The sequence below is a fragment of the Hipposideros armiger genome, unplaced genomic scaffold (assembly GCF_001890085.2).
Source record: "Hipposideros armiger isolate ML-2016 unplaced genomic scaffold, ASM189008v1 scaffold_24, whole genome shotgun sequence".
NCBI classification, from domain to species: Eukaryota; Metazoa; Chordata; class Mammalia; order Chiroptera; family Hipposideridae; genus Hipposideros; species Hipposideros armiger.
Window position 1 is genome coordinate 1,655,960 of NW_017731374.1, and position 23,289 is coordinate 1,679,248.

Sequence of the window (23,289 nt, forward strand, 5' to 3'; positions counted from 1 at the left end):
TAAATGGCAGCTTATCATATTATCATCAGGAATAGCATGGAGTCTGGCACAGATCTCTTAGAGGACACCAGGAATCCAAACACCAGCTCACTCCCAGGGAGAGTGGGAGGGAGTGTGTGAGTGTGAAGTCCCTCAAACCTGTGCTCCAGGAACCTGTCTCTTTTCCTGTCTCTCTGCCAGGTCTCCCAGGACTCCCAAATTCCTCAGGCTTAACACCTGCACCTCCCTGGGAGCCAGGAGGCCAAAATTCCAGAGCTGCACCAGGCGTCCCCTCATTTGATGTTGAGGCTGCTGGCCCTCTGTGTGCTGGAGACAAGCCCTGGGTCTGGCCCAGCCTGGCCCAGAAGCCTGCGTGCCACTGCTGGTGAGCACAGGCCTGTATCCTGCCATTGTTCTGAGAAGGGCCGCGGCGGGCTGAACGGGCGGCAGAGAGGGGATCTGTTTCCAAATGGCTGGGTCACAGAGGGGAGAGAAGCTGACCTGCTCTGTACCACACCGCCCCCTTCCTGCTCTCCATCTGCTCTCCCTCCGGTCAGGTGGCCAGAGAAGCCCCAGGGGGTCCTTAACCTCACTTTCTGCACTTTCCTAGAGGGGAGCAGGAAAAGAAAGGGAACTCCCATTTCTCCAGGTTTCCTCTGTGCCAAGCCCAGTGCTGGCCACTTTCCACCACTGCCTCGTGAAATTCTCCCTCTGCAGTGTCCGATGACACTGGGTTACAGATGAGGAAACTGAGGCTCAGATGGTCCCCTGAGCAACAATGGTTTCAACCCCAACCTGGATGTTTGGCAGCATTAACTTGATTTGGGCTACAATGCAGGATCATAACAGAGACTTTTTGAACAACGTGAGGAGAGTTGCATGCAACCCTTAAGATAAAATAATAATAATAATAATAATAATAATAATAATAATAATAATAATGATAGCAACAATGCAACCTCTAACTGAGTGCTTTGTCAGTAAAGGGCACCATACCCAGTGCTTTACATAATTTTCTCATTCAATTTGATCATCTCAGTGATATTTTGAGATAGGGATTATCATTATACCCATTTTAGAGATGGGGCATCTGAGGCTCAGAGATGTGAGCTGACTTGCCTGTGGTTATAGAAGCCATAAGTTAGAAAACAGGAGAGCAGGGACTGAAGTCCAGGTTGTCTGACTCCAGAGCCCTCCCTCTTACCTGCTATATGGCCTGGGGCTAAACTGCCATCTGCTTTCTCATTCTCCAACTTCCTCCTGTCAACTGGGTGACACCTCCATCTCACGGAGGACAACAAAGGTCACCAGGAGCCAGGGCCACTTCTGGGGGAAGAGGCCAGAAGCCTTCCAAGCTCGGATGCTGGGAGTGAGAGATGCCGTGTTCCTCGTCACTGCTGCCTCGTTGTTATCATCCCATCACCGTCTTCTCCATTCCCATCTTCATCATGGCTACATGGCTCAAAGGATTCCTGCTCACCCTGACCTGTTGGTCCAACATGCCCATCCTTAGCGCCTCCTTTGGGCTTCAGGACTTCTCTCCTATGAGGCCTTGTTTCCAGAGAAGGGAGCTACCATTTCTTGAGCTCCTACTGGATGCTAGATGCTGTTTTAGGTCTACTACACCCCGTGATGAGTCTTGTTAACACTCTTCACAGAAGAGGTCACCTGAGAAAGGTCAAGTCATTTCCCGAAGATAACAGTGGGTGATTTCCGTGGAGCTGGGAAAAAAATTACAGAGGGATTTCTAGTTTGAAAAGAATATCATCAGGTTCCTTTCCCTTCTCCATTCCCTTTCCACCAGCTTGTTTACCCATTAGTTATTGGGATGATTTTCTTAGAGGGACTCTAAATTTGGAGCTTTCATCTGATGGTCCCCAATATTTTTGACTGCAATGATGCACTCTTCACACTCAAGAGGTGTCAAAATGGCATGAACTTGGGGTTCAAAAGTATTTCTCAACCATCTCTTCCTGTAGGGCCAACATAGAAGCCTACACAGAATTTCAGCATCTTCTCTTCTGCCTTGAGCTTGGGGTGGGTTAGTGGAACAGTTGAATTGTGGGAGTCAAAGGGATAGCAGGTGCTGGGCTCCCAGCTTGCCTTCGTCCTGCAGAAGCTGCCCCTCATCCCATCCTGGCTGAAGCAGTTTTCTTCCCACGTGAATTGTGCCGACCACACAGTGTCACATCCATGGAAAAATGAAATGGAGCCCATGGGCAGCCAGATCCCACAATCCCTCAGGGCACCTGGAAGGAACAAGAGGCTGAGGAACGTTTTACTTGGCACTGTGAGTGGTAGGCTTTGGCTCTGGAGTTCTGCAGTCACTGCTACACTTTACTCCCTGTATGACCTTAAATAAGTCACTTAATCTCTCTGAGGCCAGCTCTCTCACCTATGAAATGGGGAAAACAATACAGATCTTGTATGGCTAGGAATTTAGCAAAATTATGTATGTTGTAATAAACTAGGTGCTCAATAGATGTGACTCTCCCTTCTTCTCTTCCCTCTCAAGGACGGTGAGAGCTAAAAGAAGCACACAAATCCATTTGTTCATTGGCCTGTCCCTTCTGTCTAGGACAGAGTTAATTCCTGGCCAGAATGATAATCAGACCAAACATTGGCCAAGTAAAAATTGGGTTCAAATGCATATATGCAATGATTTAGGAGGGCACCCACACCCAGCTCTGCCAGATTTCCCCTGCTCCAAAGGTGGAACTAGGAATGTGTAGACATCTACCCTAATGAGAGTTTGGGTGGGCTTGGGAGTGGGTGTGGGGATGAGGACATCAACAGCTACCAGAAAACAAGGACTGGCAAAGCTGAAAACAATACAGTAGGCAATCAGGAAGGCACAGCAGCTGTGAGGACCAGCAGAGGAGAGCAGTGAATGGGGCCAGGAGATCAGACAGAGGGAGAGCAGGTGGAGATCACCTGGAGGATGGGGGCATGCCATGAACTTCTAAATCAGCTCTGTTTGGGGCTCACTTTCATTGTCCCTCATGGGTGTGATGTGTGGGTGGGTCAGTCCAGCTGAAAGGATGGGACATAAAAGGAGGCCAAGGTTAAAATGTACAACTCCTCCTTTTTCTGGAAGACAAGTGAAATAAAACATGTTATCCGAGCCTCCCCAGTGCATTAAGATATGCGTTTCCAATATTTTCCTCGTTACCATCTAGGCTTACTTATTCATTTTCAAGCAATGATTAGTTTGGAGGAATTTCAACATCCTGCGTTTTCGACTAAACGAAATTCATCTTAACCACACACCCATCCAAGATAAAATAAGAATTTCTTTTTCTAATTTAATAATCGTATTAAAGGAAGTCTACAATAAGAAATTAATCTTTCCAATTACTTTTCTTGTAAAGGCAGATATGAAGTTTCTCTTAAGGCTTGGCAGTGTTCTTTTTACAAGCTGGGGATATTCTCTTTCCTAAACATATCAGGAACATCACCTCCGGTTGTCATGGAGATGGTAAAAGTGCCATGGCATGTCCACCTTCTTTCTACAGGTCTGTTTTCCAAGGAGAGGAGAGTCTGTGGGGACCTCAGGGATACAGCAAGAGGGAGGCGTACTTGAAAATGAAGGTAACAAGGACAAAATCATTTCCTAAATTATAATTTTATTTAACATGGATGCAAAAGATGGTCACTGCCTCAATGAATAATGATAGGTGGGGTGCCCCTGTGCGGGAGCAGAGCTAGGGTGCTGGTCCTGGCAGGGTGGCCTGGCACATATGGCAACCTGGACCGTCTTCACTGGGATAAGTGGGAGGGGCTGGTGGGGGGGAGACTCCGGTCTAAAAAGTGTGCCACGCTCTCAGCAGCATCGATGCTGCCTCTGTCCTGGATAACATTAGAGTTGAGGGGATCTTGAGGGCATGTCCTCCAAAGCCCATTTCACAATTAAGGAAACTGGGGCCCAGAGAGTTTCTGGGAACTTTTCCTTTATCCCGAATCCTGAATGTACAAAAAAAGAGTCAACAATGAACTTGAGCATAAAGTTTCCAGATATAAACCTAAATGGTCAATGAGCAGATGGGAGGATGTATAACTTCACTAATCAAAGAAATGCTAACTGAAACACTAGAGTGCTATTTCTTTCCTGTTTTAAGAAATTTAAATAGAATACTCAGAATTAGGGTAAGCGTTAGGAAACGGCCTCTCTCGTTCACACTGGGGCCACATGATTTGATTGGTGCAACTTTTCTTTTTTTTTTTTCTTGGTACAACTTTTCTGAAGGGCATTTTGACAATACCTGTCAATATCTGTGAAGAGGCTTAAAGATGTACATATAGTTTTTTTTTTTTTTAAATTACCTAAACTAGTTTCAGTCTAGCCCATTGATCTTTTCCTTCTATTTATGAGAGATGTGTTTATCTTTTTTTTTTTTTTTCTTTTTTTTTTTTTTTAAGATTTTTATTGGGTAATTGGGGGGATGGGAACAGTGCTGGGGAATTAGGGGAAGGGGAACAGACAAGTTGCTGTCGTCGTTTTTTTGTTCTTCAATCTAGTTGTGGAGGACGCTGCTTCACTGACCCAAGTTGGCACCATCATTGCGCTCCTCCTGGGAGAGGCAGATCAGTCGCGGGCTTCTGGACGGCCGCTCACTGCGGCTGCTGGCCGCTCACGCTGGCTGCTGGCTACATACGGTAGCCCATGGCAACCCACTGCCACAGGGACTGCAGCCTATGCCGTCGCCAGCAACTCATGGCAGCCCAGCTCCAGGTTGAGCTGTTGTTCAGCATCTTAGCTGTAGAGGGCAGTGTCACTGGCCCTCATATGTGGGATCCGAACCGGGGCCCTCTGGCATCCCAAGCGAGTTCTTAACCATCGCGCCACTCGGCCGGCCCGATGTACATATAGTTTTTGACACAGCACTTAAAATTTTAGAAAGTTATCTTATAAACAGATAGATGTACACAAACGTTTTTCTTTTACTGGATACAAGGTATGTGTTCCAAATTAAGGGACTGTTTACATAGCACATTCATAGAATGGGATACTTATAACTATAAAATTATCTGGGTTCATCTTCCTGATTGATTTCCCAACCTTTTTAATCATCATTCGTAGTTGAAAGAACATGAACTTTGGTGACAAAAGATGCAGAATTAAAGACCTCATTCCATCCTTTTTTAGGTGTGTGACTTTTGCAGTCACGTCACCTTCTGAGCCATTGTTTCCTCACTTGTCAAATGAAGTCAGAAATAGCACCAAATTGGAAAAGTGTGGGGTGAGGATTTCTGAGTTCATATGCAAAGAAGGACCTTGTAAAGTCTTACACCACCCAGAACTCATTATCATGGTAATTTCCTCTGAATACAGCTGAAGCCACAGCCGGAGCCCTCCTCCTGCTGTCTGCAGGATTATTCCTGGAGGAGGGGGATCTGCTGTCTTCTGCCTGTGGCAGAACAAAATTCCCAAGCAAATTGGACCTCTCTGCCCCAGCCCCGGAGTCTGTTCAGCATGACTTCAGCACCCAGGGAGCATGGACAATTGAGGACTGGACAGTTAAGAATATCCTGTGATGGAGCCATTCACAGCCACCAAGTGGGGGCTGTGACTAGACAAGTGAGGGCAGTAGCCTCAGATGTCAGCACACACAGTTCCCTAACTTGGGTGACATGGCTGTGGTCATTGCCATAGCTGTGTGCTTCCCATAACATCTGCTACTTTTTTTGTTTTTTAATAACTCCCTTTGAAAAACTAAAATGAATTTATGTACTAAGGAAACTTCACATCACTAAGGTAAAGGGAAATAAAAGTAGACTTGCTTGCTAAAGTAGAAGTTCACCAAGGCACACACACAATGATAACAAAATACTGAAATTCAGTTCTAGCTATTCTTGCCTGCTGAAACCTAGTCCTAAAATATATTCTCAGTTACAGAGGAAAGTGGAAAGTGTAGAGAGCTGTTGAGGACACACAGGCACCAACATGGGAATTTCTCTTTGACATGTAATCAATCCAAAGCATAAAAGGAGAATTGAAAGGTGATCACCCTTCTTTTTAAGTTATTTTCTCTTAGGTCTATGATTCCTGAAATCATCCCCCCACGGGATGATTGACCTGCACTGTTTTGTGCCAACCCTTTGAAAAGTACTGATAGAGTCAAAGTCTCCCACGGTCTCCCCACCCATTTCACAGATGTGAAAACTGTGGCCCAAACAAAGGAAGAAACTTGTTCCAAAGCCCACAGTGCATCAGTGGTTGAAGTGGGTTGAGACCCAGTGCCTGATTCCCGGCTGGATGTGCCTTCTGCTGGACATTCCAGTGGACCTTGTAAGAAGGTTTGGTTTTAAAAGATAAACAAGATGAACAAAGACAAGCTCTGAATCATCAAGACTTTTTGTCTTGAAGAAATTTCAGCCGCTCTTTTGCATTTGTGGCTTAGCATTTAGTAAAAGGACAAAAAAAAAACAACAACAACAACAAAAAACCCCCCAGCATGCATCCTTCAAAGACTATTTTGAATTACAGACTTTCTTTGAAATGGCCTATATTTAAGCATGGAGTTCAACATGCAACATTCTTTTTGCCCGCTGAGTTGCTGCCTCTCTCCTTAGCCACCAATGTCTGCCACTACTTGTGTTCCCTTGGGAGCAGCTGGGTTGGTACCACATGCTGGGAGGGAAGGGTTTCTGAGCTGAACTTGCTAGGAGCCTAAGGGGGAGAGTCTTTGGACTGAAAAGGTGTAACTGGGTGGTTGGAACAGGAGAGAGAAGAGCGGGGTCTATGACGGAGCCCAAACCCTCATTAGGTGACTGCTAACAGTACCTTCTTGCAAAGCAGAGTTACAGTTTTCAAAGTCCTCAGGAAAACCTTCCCTGACCCCTAGAACTACATCGTGTCTCTGATTTATGATCCTGTTGTGTCCCATTTTGAATTTCTAATAATATTCAGCATTTCGAATGATCTATAGAAGGATTTTTTGTGTAATGCCTGTCTCCTCCATTGGACTGGACGCTTCACAAGGACAGGGTGTGCTTATTAATCACTGGTGTATCCCAGTGCCTCACATGGTGACGCATAGATACGTGGCGCTCAGTATATATTTGCTCACTGCATCAATACCGTGTGAGAAAGGGAGGGAAGACCTCCTTAGGCACGTGTTCTAGCGAGGTAAGGGAGGCAGTGGGGTGCACGAGTTTTCAAAGTGTGGTCCGGGGACCCTTAGGATTCCAGGATAGCCTTTCAGGGGTCCGCAAGGTTAAAACTACTTTCGTAATGATACTAAGATGTCATTTGATTTTCTCTGTCATGGGCATACAGTGGCGTTTCCTGGAGGCGCCTCGACGTGTGATGATGCCATTGCTCTGATGACTAATGGAACGTGTGCCATGTATTCTTGGGTTTCAAATTTTTCTGTCTTAATTTCTCATATGGTGATTGATATAAGCCACAGAAATAAAAGCTCTTTGGGAGCCTCCATAATTTTGAAGACCGTAAAGGTGTCCTGAGACCACAGTGTTTGAGGACTGCTGGTCTAGTGGTAAAAGTGAGCCGTCCTGGAGCCTGAGGGCCTGGGTTCGAATCCTGGATATGTCTGGTCTTAGGTGAATGACATAACTTCTTGGTAGCTTGGTTTCCTCATCCGTAAAATAGGGTAACAATAAAACTGATCACACACATATAAGGCTCTTGAGTGGTTCAAATATGAGTTGATTCCTACAAAACGTAACTAGAACAATGCCTAGCACATTCTATAAATAGTGAGCATTCTATAAATATTAGCTATTATGGAGGTCCAAAGAAGTTGAGAGACCTGTTCAAGGTCACACAGTGAATGAGTGACAGAGCCTCCCCTGAGCCACTGGTGGGACTGAGGGTATGCTTAGCTTTGCCCATGCCTAGGAGATGCAGAAGCTAGCGGGGTGGGGTGGGGGGTGGGGTGTTCTTCTCCCCCAAGTGGCCCAGGGACCAGGAAGCCAGGAAGAAGAATGCTGGATCAGTGGCATCACCAACGACTAATCTCTGCCTGCAGGAGCCTCAGGGAGGTGCTGGTAGGAAGGGAGTAACTTGGCCAGCTTGCCTGGGAAGTCCTTGCGGGCACTGGGCTCTGGCACCTGACTGTGAGAAGGCAGCAGCGCTGGCCTGGGTGAAGGAGCTCTGATTCCTGGAAGTGTGTATCAGCATATTCGTTACTGTCTTATCAGCAGAGTGCAGAGGAGGCCAGGGAGCAAAAGACGGATCCTCTTACTTGTGACGAAACGCTCTTCTGGTCAAGTATGAAAAATGTTTCAGGAATGAGTTCCCAGCCCTGCTGTGAAAACAGATGTTGGGTTATTTATTTGTTTGTTTGCTTGTTTGTTTATTTATTTATTTATTTTCCATCCCCCTCTGACATAGTTCAGGAAGACAGGGCAGGAGTCAAATGTTTGAAGCCCAGATGCTCACATATGCAAAAGGCTCGCCCTGGAAGGGTGTCAGAAGAGAGGCTTCCAAGCCAAGGCTTCAGGGACTTGGGGGAGCCTCCACACCCTCTTTTGTTCTACGTAAGGGGAAACTGAGGCCCACCTGAGAAAGAAAAGTGATGTTCAAGGTCATACAGTTTGGCCAGGGTTCTCTGAGCCTTTTGCTCATGCCTAAAACAATTGGCAGCAGTCACAAAATTAGGGCTGACAATCTTGAGTGGGTCCATTAAAAAATGAACTTGGGAAAAATTAAGTTTTTATGACAAGGGCAAAAGTCTTCCCTAATCATTTTATTGTTTTTCTTTTAAGAGATTAAGTAAAATAATTAAAATATCCTTTCTTTCGAAAATCATCGATGTTTCTAAGGGACTAGAAGCAACTATTGAGGCTTTTGGCCACAACATACGGATGCTGAAGGATTGACTAGTGGAAAGAGGTCAGGATTTGGTATCAAGCACAACAAGGGTGAAAAATCCTGGGTTTGTCACTCAGTCGCTGTGTGGTTTTCAGCAAGTCTCTGCGCCTCAGTTTTTCCTTGACAAAATGTGGATAATGATGCTTTCTTGAAAGGGTTGTTGTGAAGAAAGTAGAATTGCTATTAATGGCTAACTTCTTTGAACACCTGGGCCATGAGCTTGCATGGATTAAATGCAGTTTATTCTCCCAATAACTCAGTGGCCTAACCATGTTAGGAGTCCCATTCTAGAGATAAGGAAAGGAGGACTCAGAGGCTAAGTACCTGCTCACTTAAGGTCACTAAACCAGTAAGGATCAGAGGTGCATGGGGTTTTGAACCCATACTGTCTGACTCCGCAGCCCGTGTACCTAGGATATAGCAGCACATATAACAGGCGCAGCATGACTGGCAGCCAATATTGGTATTATTAAAATAATCATATTTCAATTCACTTGGCTAATGTAGCATCACAAAAGCCACATCTTTCTGAGATCATTATTGAAAGGAAGTCAGGAATGTGGTACCAAGAACGCTCCAAAGAAAAAGCTCCAAGGTTTTTCAATATGTGGGGTGAGGACCCAATAGAGTGGCCCTGACCTAGGGGTACCATCCTGAGAGGTCTGAGAAAAAGAAATAAGGGCTCCTGAGTGAATTTCTATTTTACAAAATTAAGAATGGAAACCCTAACTTGAGCCCCTGCTGTGGATCTTCCCAGGAGAACTGAACTATCATATTACTCTGCTCTGAGCAGGAATTACATAACCCATTGGAGAGATATTGGTTATCTCATGTTAGTCACAAGGTCAGGTTGGCAGCTATATAAAAATGTCTTGATGAAAACAAATGGATCATTATACAATAAATATCTTTTTTAAAAAACTGCATCGTCTTTCATTATGTGGGGCTCATGGGAGAGAATTAATGACAAGGTCTCTCCTTGATGAGACAGTTGGGAGCCACTCAGCAGAGATTTGCAGCCATTTCAGAGTTGTTTTATGAGCAGAGGCCGTCCAGGGTTGACGGGCAAGTTCAGGAAATGCTGGATGACCCATTGATCTCTGATGCCTATGAAGCCTCTGATATCACTAGTAAGAACTAGGGGCACATCTGCTCCACTGCATCATTTTGAAGCAGTACATGGCGCTGAGAGGGTGGACAGGATTTGTCCAGGATCATCAGGGAAATGAACGCAGGTCTGGGGCTCCCGGGTCATTGCCCTGTCTTCAATGGTTTTCAGACGTCTTAGGTATGTTACAAGAGTGTATTCTGAGCTCTTTGGACATGAAACTCTTGTTATTCAATAATCTGGGGAGGCTGGCCAGAGAAGGTGACTTAAAGTATAACGTAAAGAAAAGTATACATAAATGCAGAGCTTCAGGAGTTTTCATGAACTCATGCAAGCAGTACCCAGCTGGTAACAGGACATTACTAGCAATGTGGAGCCCCCACCCCCCATCTTATGCTACCTTGTAGTAACCAGCGTTCTCCTAAATTCAAGCATCATAGATTGATTTTGCCTGAATTCAAGCATCATAGATTGATTTTGCCCGTTTTTGAACTTCTAGTCAGTGGAATCTTATGGGATGTACAATTGTGTCTGGTTTCTTTCACTTACTATTATATTTGTGATATTCTTTCATATTTTTGCACATAATTGCAGATCGTACATTCTGTACAGTATCATTGCTATACAGTATTCTGTTCTGTGGCTCTATCACAATTCACTGATCCATGCTCTGTCGCTGCACATTTGGCTACTACACATAATGCTGTTGTGAGCCTTTTTTTTAGTGGTTATTGTTGTTGTGAGCATTCTAATGTGTGTCTTTTGGTGACTGTATGCTTACCTTTCTCTTGGATACATCCAAAAGTGAAATTGCTTGGAGAGGATGAGGATGGGATAATTTCCCAAAAAGGGTGGAGGGGAGAACTCTTCCAGCAGAAGAAGGGTCTACACACAGGCATAGAGGTGCAACAGAGCAAGAGACATTTGGGGAAACTGGGTGACCCAGGGGGTTGAGCATATGGTGCCCACAAGGCCTGAACAATGGGTGCTCCCTCTCCTATGACATTCCTCCTCTCCCTCCTCACCTCTATCTGGCTAACTCCTTGTTCTTCAATCATTTGCATCTCAACTTTGAGCTCACGGTTATCTGGGAGGCTTCCCAACTGCCTTTGCCTGGGTAGTTATCTCCTCTGAGCTCCGACAGCCTGCCATGATTCTCACTAACAGTACTGTCCCCACTGCACTGGCATTGTCTGTTGACCTTGCCTTTCTTCTTACTAAACTATGAGTTCTTTCAAGGACAGGGCGGTGTTGGTCGGTGTCTTCTGTTTGCCCCTCAGATCCTCTCTGTCCTTGCTCTGCCCTATTCTCTATTCACGAAGCTGACCTCTATGGGCAGCATCAGGAGGCCTCCTTGCCCTTTGCTTCTGGCTCTGGCCAATGGAGGAATCCGCTCAGAAGACTGGAGGTAGAAAGGATTGTGAGAGCAGGTGATCTTTCCCCGAGCTCTTGCTCTGCAGGATTATCCTGCGCTGGTTGCATTCCCCACAGAAGATCATAGGTGAATAACAGTTCCGAAGTTTCCAGGCTCGGGGTTTTGCACTTTCCGTGTGTTTCCCCTACTATTCAACCAATCCTGCTCAAAGTGCCTAGTTTGTGTGTGCCATCTGCTGGTACTCTGATTGGTACATGCATTTTATTCATCTCTACCCACCTAGCACACAACGTGGTACACGCTAGCGATCAATGAAGTTTTATTGACTAAATAAATGGGTGAAAAACTGGGAAAGCATGAAGACAGAGGAGCTGGCCAGAAGCCAATAGTAAAGGACCTTGGATGCCTTTCTGAGAAGTTTAGACTCTAATCCTCAAGACCAGGTGTTGCAACTTCAAGTGTCTACAGGGGCCGGGCAGGTACAGGTGGGGATTTTGTCAAATCTGGAAGTGAATGCTGTCTGTCTATATTAGGCCTGCGTGACTCAGCATCAGTCCATTAATGCTGTGCAGGAATTTGGACCCAACATGACCAGATCTGGTTTTTCAAGAGAGATCGGAATCCTGATTTCTGATTTTTTCTGTGAAATTTCCGATTTTTAATGTGAAATGCCAAGGTTTAAATATTGTCAACATTTCAAATTTTAAAACACTTTGTGCTGGCAAATAAAGTGCGGCCGCCAGTTTGCAAGCGCTCTACAGTCAGTGGGAAGCCATTGGACGGTGGGAAGCCATTGGATGGTGTGAAGGCAGGAAGTGAGGTGCTCAGATATTGCACAATGCCGTGAAAAAGATATTCCCAACAAATGAGCAGCAGAGACAGTGGGTCCTTTGATTTTGGTCCCTAAAGCAGTTCAAATGTGCGGAGAGGCTCTTACACTAGGAACACTAATCTTTCTCCACGATGGGTATTTTTTTTTTACATCAGTTTTTAGTTCTAAAAATAGTGTTTGGTGGATTTCTCCACTTTAGTCAGGTTCCCAGCCACTTTCTCTATTTCTGCTTCAAGCTGGGAGCTCTGAGTTCTTTTGGGTTTTATCAAATTATACACTGTGCAAAGGCATCCATTTCACCAACAGATGGACTTAATGTGCATGAAAATACATGCCTTTTAAAGAAACTAAATTAGTAGTTTCACTTCTTTCCCCTTTTATTAAAGACAGAGTTCCAGGAGAGCTCTCTGCTATAAAGTCAGACTTTACAGACATCAGCAAAATGAGATTTATTTGGATGGAAATTGGACGGAACGCCAGACGAGTCCTTCGCAACCTTGAACCTGCAGGTTTCAAGTGGTGATTCGGAATACTCTGGTCCCCAGTCCCAGGGGTGCTCTAAAAACAGGAGAAGGAGAAGACAGTGTTGGAAACTTACAATCCTTTAAGAGTTGGAGATTCTCTTGAAAGAGTGGGTTGATGGCTTCCTTTGATCATGGGCAAGGTGGCATGAAGACTAGGGAGCTAAATGAAATAGGGGGTGAAGGAAGCAGTCTGTGGAGCTCTGGATCTGGAGTCAAGAGACCTAGATTCCAGCCCTGGCTTTCTCACGAACCCACCCTGTTATCTCGACAGGTTCCTGCTCCACTCAGACTCTCTGGTTTCTCACTTAGAAGGTTGAGGCAACAATCCTACCCTGTCCACCCCATGAGGTTATTCTTAGAGGATGAAAAGAGGAAAATATCATGGAGGAGAGCAGTTTCTTTTCCATATGTTTATTTATGCATTTATCAGTTGTGATTATACAAACAAAAACATGAATGGATTCTAACAGTGAAATCTCAGTCAACACATTGTCAGAGCAAAAGCTCTTTTGGGCTCCTCTTTTCCCTTGTGTGTATGTGTCCTTGTTTTTTTTTTTTTAAAGAAATTATATACATATAGACATATAATATAGACATTATGGTGCTTTTTTTGGTCTCATAAGTAGAGCCATGCTATGTATACTCCACAGTTTGCTTGTTTCACAGAATAATTCTATGTCAGAATATACACATCAGCCACATTCTTTTGGCAGGTTTCACAGATGTCAGTTTGAATGCACACAGTCCTTTGAACCATTCCAGTGTTGCCAATGTTTCATTGCTACCAGAAAATGCGGTGCATGCCTCTTTATACTCATGTGAAAGTATTTCCCTGGGGTAGGTATCAAGAACTAAAATCGCTTGATCAAAGAGAATGCACATTTAAAGTTTTTATAGATACTGTGAAATTGCCCTCAAAACAGTCCACTGATGTGTGTTTCTGCAAGCAGTATTTAAGATCACGCCTTTCGCCCTCCCTCACTGACACCAGATATTATTAGTCTTTAATTTTTGCTAATCCGATGAGTGAAAAATGAAATCTTACTGTCATTTTAATTAGTACTCCCAGGTAACTAGAAAGGTTGAGCAACTTTTCATATCTTTACAGGCCATTTCTAAAGATGAGGTCCTTGCTATATGTTTGAAGAGCTAGCTAAAAATGATTACAGTAGAAAGAATGGCAGCTGTGGGAGAGATGGCGGCTCAAGTTCTGACTCTTGCACTAATATGTTTGGCAATTTGGCAAGTTACTTCACTTTTCCAAGGCCCTGCGTTCTCATATATAAAGTGGGAGACATACTGTTGTTTACTGAATATTTGCATCCCCCCAAATTCATATGGTGAAGCCCTGATCCTCAATATAATGGTATTTGGAGATGGTGACTTTGGGAGGTAATTAGGGATAGATGAAGTCATGAGAGTGAGGGTTAGTACCCTTATAATAAGAGCCGCCAGAGACGTTGCTCACTCACTCTCTCTCTGTACCATGTGAGGACACAGCGAGAAGGCAGGAAGCCAGGAAGAGAACTCTCACCAAGAACCAAATTGGCTGGCATCTTGATCTTGGATTTCCCAGCTTCCAGAACAGTGAAAATAACTTTTTGTTGTTTAAACCACCTTGTCTGTGGTATTTCGTTCAGCAGTCATATTAATCAATATATACAATTAAAATTATATACTAATTTTAATATACAAAGTTAGGCATTGGCTCATGCAGTCCCAAGAGCTGCAGTCGGTTAAGTTCCAGCCTGAGTCTGAAGGTCTGAAAACCAGAAGGGCTAACGGTGTAAACTGCAGCCCAAGTCTGAGTCCAAAGGCAGGAGGGGACCAGCATCCCAGATAGAAGACAAATGGGTAGGCAGAGAGCGTGAGTTCTATCCTATTCAGAGCCTGGTGCTGTTCAGGCCTTCAACGGATTGAACAAGGCCTACCACACGAGGGAAGGCAATCTGCTTTACTCAGTCTACCAGCTAAAACGTTCATCTCATCCAGAAACACCCTCACAGGTGCACCCAGAATAATGTTTAACCCAATATATGGGCACCTCATGGCAGGGTTCAGTTGACATAAAATGCACTATCATAGACAGTCTGGACAACGCAGGGATTTGGTGGGGTTAATCTAATCTTCTGGGGAAAGAGCAATTGCTAAGGCTGATCCCCTCATTCTCTTCCTATTTGCTATATGTTGACATTCAATGACTGAGTAGCTTTTTTTTTTTAAAGTACATTTCTATAATAATAAGAAATTGGATCAAATGCTTTCAGTCTTGTCTTTATTAGAGGAGATGATTATTTCATACAGAGAAGAAGGTTTTAGATAGATTTAGAAAAAGTGTCTAGATGCATCTCAAGATAAAGTCTCAAGAGTGTCCACAGGAGTAGTCAGACCCATTGAGTCAGCTGTAGCAAAAATATCCTGGGAAGAGAGGCCCCTCCAGCTGGACTGAAATCAAACAGCCTCCTAGGGTGGCACCTGGATCTGTTCTTCCAGACAGCCCTTCTCTTTGGGGCTGGCGGGCTGGGCTGGACTGGACACACCACACCCTGGGCAGCCTCCATCTCCTTCTACCTGGTTAATGGAATCTCTTTGAGCACCCAAAGGTGCTGGCATGTCTGAGCACCTGTCTGCTTTTTGCTGGGCCTGGTGCCTCAGTCCATAAAGTGGGAGGTTGACACCATGACCTTGAAGGGCTCTTGCAGCCTGGAGAGTCTGGGATAGAAGAACCTCTTCAGCTCTCTTTTTTGCTCTGACTCCCTGAGTTGAGGCTCTCACCTCGGAAAAGCCCGGTGCTTTTCAGAATCACGTTAAGAAAGCCTGAAGGAGGATGTGCTTGGCTATCTTTTCACTGAGGAGGTCAGTGTGCACCTTGGTTGTCTGAAAGGGGAGGAGTGAAACGAGGGGGAAATGCTAACATGGAATATAGCCCTTTCTTTAGGCCAGGCATTGTCGTACAGGCTTCCCATATGTTCTCTAAGTTGTCTCTCACAACAACCTGATGAGGTAGATAGATACCATTATTATTCCTGTCTTATAGATGATAAGGGCACTGCAAGGCTAAGCAACTCGCCCTATTAACTAATAAGGGTTAGGATTTCAATGCCATGCGTCTCTTATATTGCTCATCTTTTCAGATGGGGCTGTGGATGCATTGTCAAAGTTGGCCAGACAACCCAGATATGTTTACTATAGCCTGGCACATAGTAGGCATTCAATCAATGGCACCTACTATTACTACTCTAGGTGTGCCCTGGGGATGCAGAGGGGGCTGGTTGGGAAGGACCACGGAGCAGAGGCTTACCTTTGTGTATCCTGTTTAAAGAGTCAGATCAGGTGACAACGGTAACATTTGAGGTTCCCTGGACTATCAGGGTAGAACAGGATAGGGGTGAGATATTCTAAAGTAAGGCTTCTTTCACAAGCATATCAGTGAACAGTCGCCTAGCACAACGTTCTGCTTCACCGACCCACTTTCCCTGGCCTCCTCCAGGTCCTCATTAGCCCCTCCTGGACCCTTCTTTCCTAAGCCACCTCCAAGTTTATTCTCTAATCAAAGCATCACCTGCATCTGCCATATTTATTTCTTGATGACCAACAGCTCAGATAATGGAACTGCCCAACTCTAGAATATTCCAGGCCTGCATGATCTTGCTGAGACATAGCTTTCCAACCTTTTTTAGTTTGGGTCCTTTAAGCGTCTTATTCATTTATTCTTCAAGCATTCGTTGATGACTCCTTACTCTGTGCCAGTATTGTGTTGGTTACTTGGGATATAAAGTCAAATAAGATTTTTTCCTTGTCTGGGGAAATCACTGCTTTGTAGCCTTTTGTTTTTTCCCTTACCGATGCGCCATCAGCACAGTGTCCTGGAAGTCCCCTTCCAGAGGTAACTTGTATATAATAATACAACATTCTACTGGCTCTTGGTTATATCTCTGTTCCAGACACTTGCTTAACACTCTCCCTCCCCGCATATTAGCTTGCTGACTTTCTCACTTGTCCTCCATCCTGTAAGCTCCTCTAGGCTGGGGCGTTATCTCACTCATCTTTGCTGTTCCCAAAGAGCCTTGTATTAGGCCTGTCAGACAGCAGGGGCTCTACAGTTATTTGCTGAATCCTACTGATACGAAGGTTGGTGTTCTGACTGAGCTGGCTGTGTGGATTTCCTCCTCTGAATTTAAACAAATGAGATCTTGGAGCAATGGCTCTAAGCAGGTCCCAAACTGGGGCCTCATAGAGAATCACCTCTGGAAAGCTTTTAAAACTCTCAGTATCCAGAATCGTCGAGGGTGAGACCCAGGCATTCCCTATGTTGTAAAGCTCCCCCGTTCCTTCTAATGTGCAGCCATGTTTGAAAAACAACTGCCTGAGAAGTTAGGTTTGTGTTTTCCAGGCTATGGGTTATCAGCCCAAGGGGATTTTGCACACTGGCTATATAACATATAAAAAATGACTTTCCTATAATTATGTCCTTAGAAGGAAAATTTGGTAATTTTACAAAGAAGAGTCGACTTGTAAGATCAGGAGCGATTTTATTACCGTCCAAAGTTCAAAAGCTGTATTTCAGAAATGAGGCCTTAACCTAAAGGAGGGCAATATTTGGCAGAACGGGGCTGTAAAAATTTACCAGCAGGCAAGTAAATAAGGAACCTAAGCGTTCTCGAGCTCGTGGCAATAAAGAAATATTAGCCCAGTTTTACCCAACAGTAGCCCCCACACCAACATTGCTATTAATCTGTCACTATCTGGAGAAGTTGGCCAGGGTGTCTGTCACTGATTAGACTGTGCAAAAAGCCATCAACCGGCTGTTGAGACAGAAGGTAGTTAGGGAAGTGTGTGGAGGAGGGACAATGAAAAGCGCTCCTGGTAGAATCCCGCTGTGGCTCCCTCAAAGTGATTGCATTCATAATTACTAGTTCAATCCCACTGACAGGTTCCTGTGTGGAATCACCAAAATTACATTCTGTATTTGTGTTACCTTTGAAATTTGTGTTCTCCAGTTTATATACCCACATGCCTTTCACTCTTACCAGAATGGTGTAAAAGCTGCACAAAACTAACTCGACTGTTTTTAATTCACTTTTGGATATGTGCACATTCTACCAACATTCTCTACCTTTGGCTCACCGAGGAGTAAGGAGGTTGAACTAAGTGGTTAGCTAACACATGTAACAGGGCTGGTTGGTCGTTCGAAGCAAGTTCTGGTTCCAATAAAAAGCATGGCCTCTCAGCAGGGTCAGCGCCCACGCCCCCAGCTTACTCAGTGGTAGAAGTCATACACTTACCTTTGTGCTTACTTTGAGCCTTGCTGAACTCCCACACACTGTGGGTCCACTGGAATTCTGTACTCATGAGGCGTGGTTGACACTATAGATGAATGGTGCCAAGGAATGGTGGACACATACATTGTCTCTCTCTTTTCTGCACCTGCCTGTCTCCCTGTTCCATCAGACCTTACTTACAAAACACATGTCCACGAACACGGCCCTGGGTACAGTGAGGGAAGATGATCTCACCTCATAAAGATAAAATGTCTTATGGTGCTTAGTCTTCATTATTACTTTCAAGACAGTGCATTCACTTTCAAAGGTCTCAACTGAATGAAAGTGTTTCCATAAATGTGTTGAAGGGTGTGTGTGGAATTGTCTTTATATCTCCTGGTCTGAGATCTTACTTTGGAAGTGCTGTCAACATAATACCTTTGCTTTGAATAAAATGTGCTTGGAAATATAATGACAAATTCCTACCTTGGATTTCTTTGTGAGTCTAGGAAGAGATGTGCACACAAATAATTTCAATGTAATTTAAAAATAATGATAATAGTCATATTAAAATATTAAAATTAATAGTAATGATTATAATTAACATTTTTTGAACATTACTATATGTTATGAGCTCTGCTAAGTGTTTATATTTTTCTCATTTAAGCCTCATTATTATCCTGTAAGATGGGCATTATTACTTGAATTTTACATATGATGAAACGGCCGACCAAAGAGGTGAAATAACTTGCCCAAGGGCATACGGTCAGAGTTAGAAGTTAAATCCAAGTCTCCCTGATTCTAAAGTTCTCCTCTTTCTGTTGGTCCACAGAAAACTAGTGGGTTTGCATTTGCAAATTGTCAGACCTAACTCAGCCTGAAGTCCCTAGTCTGAAAGGTGCCTTAAAGCAGTAATTTTCAAACTCTTGACAGTAACCTACAGTGACAAACTGATTTTATATCATGACTCAATGCACATACACACACACATAGCTGTATGTGTGTGGGTGTGTATCTGTCATGAAACAACACTCATCTTTACTCTGATGGGTTTTTTCTTTTCTTTCGTCTGTTTTTATTTTTTTAAATGCCTGTGGTGACCCTGTTGATTTGATTACAATACTTGCTAATGAGTCTGACCTATGGTTTGAAAACCTCACCTAAAGGACATTGAGACCAGGCTTCTCTTTATAGATGTGAAGACAATGACCACATTGGAAAAGCAATCAGAGAAGGATCTCATTAGTAATCAGCAAGAAAATTGGCTCACATTTCAGGCTACTGAACTGCTAGTCTAGATTTTGTTTTTCCTGTTAATAGGATCGCCATTTCTACAATATACAGTGGTGTTTCCAATAGCAGAAAGAGCAATCATTTGGTGGTCTGACAGCCCGAGATGCAAATCTGAACTCCACCTCATGTAGCTATGTGACTTGAAGTGTGACTTCATCTCTCTGAGTCTGTTTCCGCCTCTGGACAAGAGAGGTAACAATACCTACCCACCAGGAGTATTGTGAAGAGAAATTAACATTAAGGCCCAGTGCCTGGTGCACATTATGTGCTCAACACAGGTGAGACACCCCAGGTAACTGCAGGAGACTGTAAGCGGGGGATGATGATGAGACTCATTGTAAGCTGGCTGTGAATGTAACCTTAGGTATTCCCAGAATTCAGTGCAACCTAAAAATCTTAGATGCAGAGATAACATCTGTATATGTTAGCATGGTATTAGGGGAGAAAATGTTGGCTTTGGAGTGAAGCAGACATGGCTATGAATCCCAGCTCTAGAACCTTCTCATCTCAACGAGCTTCAGCTTTTTCATCTGTAAACTGGGATTTTAAAGCCTCCTTTGAAGAGGTATTATGGGGATTCACTGAGGTATTTTTGTGGTATTATTTTCTTCCTAACCTGGCTTAGACATTTTACATATCTTGAGATTTTATTTTCCTTTTTATTATGAAAATTGTCAAACATTCACACAGGAAAAAAGCATAGTACAATGACTCCCTACGTACCCATTACCAGATTTCCAGCCTTCAGAGGATACTAGAGCCCCAACCAATAGCTTGAAGGCAACCTCATGAAAGGCCTCAGGTTTGTGGCATCCACAAGCCACACCCACATTCCTGACCCACAGAAAGAGTGAGATAATCGATGCTTATGGTGTAAGGTTGCCAAGTTTTGTTACTGATTTGTTATTCAGTGATATAACACTAATATAAGAATCAAATAAAATGACATATATTAAAGCATCTAGCTCAGTGCTTACCTAATACACATAGTAAGTGCTCAGTAATGTTAACTTGTTGGTATTTGTGGCAGCAGCCACTTGGACAGGACATCTTGATACACTATGGGTAAATGCTAAAGTGGGGAGCTCTGAATTCTGGAAAAGTTTAGAAATGAGTTTTAGGTTGTAGGAGATGGGTAGGAATATGAAGCAGAGAATTGGGGTAACAGTATGTTTTGTAGGGGACACAGCACAAGCAAAGGCCTGAGGGATGAGAGTGCTGTCTGTTTTAGGAACAGGAAGTAGCTCAGTGTTGATGGTGCGAAGACCACATGTCAAGAGATGAAATTGAAGCCAGCCCCCAAAGGACCCTGCTTCAGTAAAATGTGCTTTATGCTGGACGACCATTTCATTTTAGGATGTTCATTAGAATCACATACTCAGAGAACTAGAAAAGACTGTGGAGATAAGGTCATTCTTTGACACTTGCGCTCTTTTTCCGAGAGTCCTCAACAAAAATTAATTTAGGTATTCACCAACGTATTTACCTAAGTCCACTGTCAATTATCTAATTATTAAATAAACAAGATAGGCAACAAAGGAGGTTTCATTTGGCCTAAAGTCATCTTGCATGAAACTCATACCACCCTCATCTGCTGGCATTGCTTTTGTCACATAATAAAATCATGCTCCTCTTGAACAGCTGGAAATAATGTATTTCCTTTAATCTGACAGACACAATGAATCACACATCCTTGATCAGGGTTTCCTACTTTGCTTTAGCCTTTGGGAAGCTCAGAACCTAATTTGTGTCCCAACTTCCTGCTACACAGTGCTGGGAATCAGTCTTCCTTTGGCTTCATTCAAGTTTTCAAATTATTTTGCCATTCCCATGATGTTTTTGGACCATTTTCATTGTATTGTATTGCAGATTAAAAAAAAATTCTCTTCAGCTTTTTGGGGGGTGTGTGTGAAAGCGTACATAAAGGATCATATGAATTCCGTGGAAATAAAAATGAGGAACATGAAGAGTAAATCTCTACCTCCTGAATAATTCAACAAATAGTCTTAGAAAATATAAGAACAAATAAGAAGTTTGAGGAGATGAAGGTAAGCTACTTTGCAGACAGGCAAATTTTGGTCCTTCTGGAAATAGAGGTGTCCAACATTGAACTGGTTATATAAGTATGAAGTTCAAAAGCAAGGTTGGTTATGGAGACAAAGGCTTATCAATCCAGTTGTTGAAGCCATGAGAGAGATGATTTGTCAAGAGAGGTGGCCTCCCCTCAAATAAAAGCCAAAGGAAGAGAAAAGATATACGCATACGGCCCTTGAACAATGCAGAGATTATCCCATGACTGACGGATGCATATGCACATTGCCCATTCACCCTTGCAGCTCATGAGTGACTTATGTTACACTATCTTGAATCATAATATTAAATCATATGAATGGATATAAAATGCCAGTTTATACTCAGCACTGGAAATGCTTTCCAGGATGCATACATACTTTTTAAGGATTTATTTTCTTTTCCTATTGAGTTTCTAAATCTTTTATTTCCCAGTGGTTTAAAAATCAAAGTACAATATATTTGGACAAGGGATGTTCGGCTATAAAATTATATGCTCCGTGTTGATGGAGAAATTTTGATTGCTTCAGGGTTGATTTTTTTTTCTGTGTCTGGCACATGCAAGATGAAGCTAATTCATATTATGAAATTTTTATGTTTTCTTTTTTATTTTAATGAAGTGCTTTAAAACTTAAGATCAGAGCTGGCTTAACAATATTTCCCAAGGAAAACACCACCAAGTACGAATATTACAAAGGACCTCTGAGTTTTCTTGTTAAGTGGTCTACACATTTACATGAAAAAGGATTTTTGAAGTTTCCTACACTCCTCACCCCCCCACCCCCCCAACCTTGTGCTGGTTAATTAACCAATCCTAAAGAAAAGATGAAAGTATATGAACCTTAAATCCTTGTGTTCTGGAAAAAATAGAGTCACAGAATAATTAAAACAAATTTCAACTAATGAGAACCAGAAACAATGACCAATGGAAATAGTGAAAACATTTGCATCTAACAGGTCAAAACTTCACTGAAAATGAACAATAGATTGTTCCAGCGTGCTACAGAGGCTGCTTATGGCCTTTGCCCTGGTTGAAGGACTGTGGGTGAGAGCAGGAGGAGCTCTTTTCTTCTAAATATACGAACTGCTTAAATGTTCTTTTAATTTCATTAGCTGAAAGTTTTAATGTGACTTTTTTTTTTTAACGTGACTTTTCGTCTGGCTTCCATCTCCCTGACCTTCTGCTGGATCCCACCATCTTGAAACAGCCTGTCCCTTATTCAGCTAGGCCTAGGCACTCCATCCATCCCCTGCTGAGGCAGAGCAGGTGACTGATGTAGAGAGTTCCCTTATGACTTGGTTGACCTGGAAGAGGAAACGGATCCCTTCCCTCTTACATCAGCATGAGGCGGTGTCTATGGCTAGCGAAACCCATCTCCTCTTTCTGGACACCAGGGTAGGATACATTTTTCCAGCCTTCCTCATAGTTAGTTTGGGCCTTTTGACTGAGTTCTTGCCAGTGGGATGTGCACAGAAATGATGTCCACTAGTGCTTTTTCACACTGTAATGTGCACACCCACCACTTGGGGATCTTATTAAAATGCAGACTCTGATTCAGTAGTTCTCAGGTGGGGCCTGTGATTCTGCATTTCAGCAAGCTCTCAGGGAATACAAGTGCTGCTGTTTTTGTAGACAACACTTCAAGTATGAGGACTGTCCATAAAATGTCCTATGCACTTCCACTATCTCTCAACAGTATCTGCGTAGCTAGAGGCAAAGCGCTCGGGATGCAGAGACCCTTGAGGATGGAAGGAAATTGGATTCCTGCATCACTGATGGGTGGAGCTCTGTTCTGGGGAGCTGCCTAACCCATGAGGGTCTGTGAATAGAGTGAGAGGTAACCTTCTATGATGTTCAGCTCTGGGTGTCAGGGCTTACTTGTTACTGCAGCATGGTTTACTCTAATTCTTATCAACTGCTTTTTCTGAGTCTTTCCTTAACATCATTTTGCATTAACTTAGTAAACTCACCAAATGTCAACTTTGTACTTGGCACAATTCTAGGTGCTGC

The 23,289-nt window shown here is 43.5% G+C and overlaps 1 long non-coding RNA gene across 2 annotated transcripts in view; it reads left to right on the plus strand.

Moving 5' to 3' along the window:
- Positions 1–19,300, plus strand: part of LOC109379274 (uncharacterized) — a 41,878-nt gene extending 22,578 nt beyond the window's left edge. The window contains exons 5-7 of one of the 2 annotated variants that reach the window (XR_002123165.1): positions 181–364; positions 3,495–3,570; positions 19,236–19,300. This is a non-coding gene — a long non-coding RNA (uncharacterized LOC109379274). Of the gene's footprint in view, positions 1–180; positions 365–3,494; positions 4,220–19,235 lie in introns of those variants that run through there. The other variant, XR_002123164.1, reaches the window with a different exon arrangement.
- Positions 19,301–23,289: the final 3,989 nt, after the last annotated feature.